This window comes from Ursus maritimus, unplaced genomic scaffold, assembly GCF_017311325.1.
Source record: "Ursus maritimus isolate PB19 unplaced genomic scaffold, ASM1731132v1 scaffold_18, whole genome shotgun sequence".
NCBI classification, from domain to species: domain Eukaryota; kingdom Metazoa; phylum Chordata; class Mammalia; order Carnivora; family Ursidae; genus Ursus; species Ursus maritimus.
In genome coordinates, this window is record NW_024424230.1 from 32,877,030 (window position 1) to 32,881,746 (window position 4,717).

Genomic DNA, 4,717 nt, shown 5'->3' on the forward strand with positions numbered 1-4,717 from the left:
TTTACTTTTGCTTCAATCCTGTCACTCCAACAAATAAGTTTAATGAAGAAAGGGACCACTTAATAAGGACAAATGGTATTCTGCATACAACAGTGAAAAATAATAGGTACTCACTAAATACATATTGATTGATATCCTGAAATTAAGTTTATTTTACATTTTTCCCATCCGTGGAACTGCAGAATAACTAGTCAGAATGTACTCTATTCCATGAAAGATTTTGTAGTTTCTGACATCTCACCAATATCACACAGTGTAAGATCATCTTCTATGATTCTTTATGGTAAGACTACTTTAGAAGAGTCCTAAATCACTGCTTTATTTGTGAATTGAGTTTGTTAATGTTCCATTTCAGATAACAGGTATATATATTTCCAAAGTCAATTTCTTTAGGTCAGATTATTCTTTGGATCTCCAGACCAAAATTAATTCATTCAACATTTGCCAAATATCTACTATGTCTGGAAACACCGCAAGATGTGATAGAGACAAAAATAAAAATTAGCCATAAGACACTCAAAATTCAATAGGAAGAACATATAAATACATAAATACACAAGAGAAGCATAGAATAGGGAGCAGATACTGTTAATATCATTAATGGTCAACTCTATGTATCATTTAACTAAGCTATGGGTGCCCAGATATTTAGTCAAATGTTAATCTGGATATGTCTGTGAGAGTATCTCTGGATGAGATCAACACTGGAATCACAGGGCTCTGTAAAGCACATTGCCCTTACCAATGTGAGTAGGCGTCTCCAGATTCGCTGAAGATCTGAAGAGAATAAAAAGGCTGAGTAAGAGGGAACTCCTTCTGCCTGACTGCACTGAACTGGGGCCTCAGTCTTTTCCTGCCTTTGGATTCAGACTCAAACACTGGCTCTTCTTAGATCTCAAGCCTACCAGGCCTTAAGGCTGGAACTTTCACCATTAGTTCTCCTGGTTCTCAAGCCTTTGGATTCAGACTGGAACTACACCATTAGATCTTCTGGGTCTGTCTTTTGGCAACTACAGATCTTGGGACTTCTCAGCTTCTATAATCACATGAACCAATTCTTTACAAGGAATCTCTTCATATATTCTTTATATGTACATCCTATTATATATACTATATATTTATATGTTATATTGTATATTATATGTAATATGTGCATGTACACATGTATATGTATGTGTATCCTCTTGTATCTATATCTATCTATCTATCTATCTATCTACATATCTTATTTGTTCTGTTTCTCTGGAGAATCCTAACTAATGCAGTGCCTAACTCCAAATCCAATTATATTTGGCTAACCCCCCATGCTCTATTCAACCCTATGTTTCATTGAGCCATTCACAGTGATCCCATCCTCCTTTTTAAAGATTTCTTTAGAAAAGGACATGATTTATAATTCTGGATAATGAAGGTGAGTCTGCTTGGCATCTTCTATGAAAATATTCTCTTTGTTCTAAAAAAGGAAAAGACGTTCTCTTCTTCTAGACTTGTACATGTTTGAATTTGATGCCTGAACCCATGTCAATCATCTGGTGGTACAACAAAGATGGGAGAAAGAAAAGACTGAAATGACCAGGGTTTTTGCTACCATTACTGACCTGCTGAATTAACTAACTCTCGAGCTCCCAACCTTTAGCTACTTGCTATGAGGGATAATACATTTCCTTTTGTTTAAGCCATGCTGACTTGCATTTTCTTCTTATGTGTGCCATAAACTGTAAATCTGGTAAATGCTATAATAAAATGCTACTGTAAATCTGGTAAATGCTGCAATAAAAATCACATGGTATAATGAGGGTACACAAAGGAAGGTAATTCTTTCCAGAATTGTGGGAAGAACTTGAGATTTCAATATTAGTCTTAGAAGTCCTAAGCTTGAAGTCACTATGGAATATCCAGGTCTAAGTGTTCTGCAGGTCATTTGTTATTTAAGTCTAGAGGTAAGAAAAGAGCACTGGACCAGAAACACAAAGATTTGTAAGTTTGGGAGCATACATTTTGTAGTAAAAGTCTTGATGTAGGTGACATCTTTCAGATAGAATTGCAGAGAATAAAAAGTATATAGAAAAATGGGAAGTGTCAACCTCCAATAGATGGTCAGAAGAAGAGGAACCCAGGGTAGAGGCTAAAAGAAGCCACAGGAAGGTGGAAGGAAAGAACTAGGAAGGAGTTGTAACACAAAAATCAGATGTACAAATGGATTCAAGTGGGGAAAAAACATAATTAGCAGCAACAAATACCTTAAAATGCTTCAGAAATATAAAAGCAAACATTGGCTAGTGAACTTGGTTACTGGGATTGTGTGTCAGTTACAGACTGTGTTTGACTGTATATGACAGAAACCTGTTGTTCATGTAACAAAGTCCAGAAAGAGAAAGTTTCAGGAGTCCTGTAGGGGCTTCACAACCTCATCAACATCCCAGGTGTCTTCATTTTTCTTTTCTACTCAAAGGGCTTTTCATCTTTATGGGTATATTATGATCACAACATGGCTGGTCCATCTCCAGCCTCACATCTACATTACAAGTAGAAAGGAGGAAGGAACAAATAACAAGGAGAAAAGTGTAGCTTTTTTTTTTTTTTTTCAATCAGCAAAACACATCTTTCCCAAAAATCTTCTGTAGACTGCCAATTACAGCTCCAAAGCTGCTAAGGAATGTGGGTAATGTAGTTTTTTAAAATTAAGCTGGCTCATTCTTATAAATACTCTTCTCTTAGTAAAAAAAAAGAAAACAGAAATGGGTATTAGAAAGACAACTATCAGAATCTGCCACAGATGTCATTTATAATCTGAGTAAGAATAGTTGCAGAGGTGGAGTTGAGGCAAAAGTCAAAATTAAGTCAGAAAAGGGCCAACTGGAAGAGGAGGATGTGGTAAAAGCAGACGTGGGCAGGAAGTTTGCTTGAAGCAAAGGAGAGATGGGGCCAAACAAATGGATGTTGTGTAAATTTCGATTAATGTTGATATGTATAGGAAAGGATCCCTGAATCTTTCCACTTTGTGCTCTTTTTGCATCTGCAACTTGAGTAGGCATTCAACAAATGCCTTTGGAATTAATGAGCAGTACTGAGATTGTTCATTTTGGTGGGGGCGGTCAGTCATTAGTCTCTTAACCATAAGCACAAAGTTCGAGAAGGAGAATGATCGAAATGGGACTGAAATGTGGGGAGGTACCAGATCATGCAACCCCTGTTAAGGCTTCTGTATTTTAACATAGGAATCTTGAGAATCACTGAATGATGTAGACTTACATAGGCAAAATCAAATTTGCAGTTTAAAAACGATACGCTTTGGGCCAGAGGTAGGGCTGAAGGTGGGGAGTCAGACTAGAAGTCAAGAGCAGTAGTCTAGGCAACAGATGTGATTGCTTAGACAGGACTGGTGGTGGTGATTGCCATATTCCATGTTCTTTATTATTATCTAATAGAAATAGTAACAAATAACCCATTTTATTGCTGTCTCTGTGCCAAATATAATTCTAAGTGCTTTGTCTTATCTGTATTATGTATTTATATCCTCCCCGCTAAACCTGTGAATTAAATGGCATACAGCCCAGTCACTGAGCCACCACCAAGGACTCAGCAGCTTCCCCCTTATGCCCCCTCACTTCCCGACACTCTGTTCCCCCCGACCCTTCCAGCTCCTGCCCACCTTCTCCAGCCCTGGCCTTCTGGTAGGCCGTTTCTACCAAGGAAAAGGAATTGTATAGCATGTCCTGTTATCCAGAACCTCCACTCTTTCGAGCCCTTGGCTGATGCAAGTAAGGGTGATGATCTGCTTCTTGCTGGCAATGAGGATTATATCCATATGAGAATTCAACAGAGAAATAGCAGGAAGACCCTTAATACTGTCTAAGGGATCACTGATGGTTACAATAAAAAGAAACTAGTGAAGGTGTTTAAGAAGAAATTTGCCAGGACACCTGGGTGGCTCAGTCGGTTAAGCATCTGCCTTCAGCTCAGGTCAGGATCCCAGAATCCTGGGATCGAGTCCAGCATCAGGCTCCCTGCTCAGCTGAGAGCCTGCTTCTCCCTCTCCCTCTGCCCCTCCTCCCTGGTCGTCCTCTCTCTCACTCTCTCTCAAATAAATACATAAAATCTTAAAAAAAAAAAAAAAAGGAAGAAGAAATTTGCCTGCAATGGTCCTGTAATTGACCATCCAGAATATGAAGTAATTCCGCTACAGGGTGACCAGTGCAAGAACATATGCCAGTTCCTTGTAGAGACTGGACTGGCTAAGGGTGACCAGCTGAAGGTTCATGGGTTTTACGTGCTTTTGGCTCTCTGAAGCTTAAGTGAGGATTTCCTTGCAATGAGTAGAATTTTCCTTCTGTCCCTTGTAATGAGTTTAAAACCTCACAGCTTGTATAATGTAACCATTTGGGGTTTGCTTTTAACTGTGACTAGTGTAACTCCTTCATGAAATAAACTGAAAAGATTCACGCTGTCTAGTCTTAAAGTCCCTCATTTAAACAGAGGTCAAGCAGTAGGAACATGGCAGTGCCCGGCCTGAAACCAAGGAGTAATGTGATGTTTCTTTCGGTCAAACCCAGAGCCCCAAGATCACAGATGGCTATGTGTGGCTAGAAGCTCCTCGCTCTCTTTCTTTAGAGTTCCCTGCCCTAAGAGAACGTCACCACCTGAACAACCCACAGTGAAGCTGAGAGGACAGGATGGGACAAGACAGCAACAGCAGATGTGCTGCTATAGGAAGTCA

The 4,717-nt window shown here is 39.2% G+C and overlaps 1 pseudogene; it reads left to right on the plus strand.

The window, feature by feature from the left end:
- Nucleotides 1–3,541: 3,541 nt before the first annotated feature.
- Nucleotides 3,542–4,329, plus strand: LOC103665108 (annotated as a pseudogene).
- The last annotated feature ends 388 nt before the right edge of the window (nucleotides 4,330–4,717 follow it).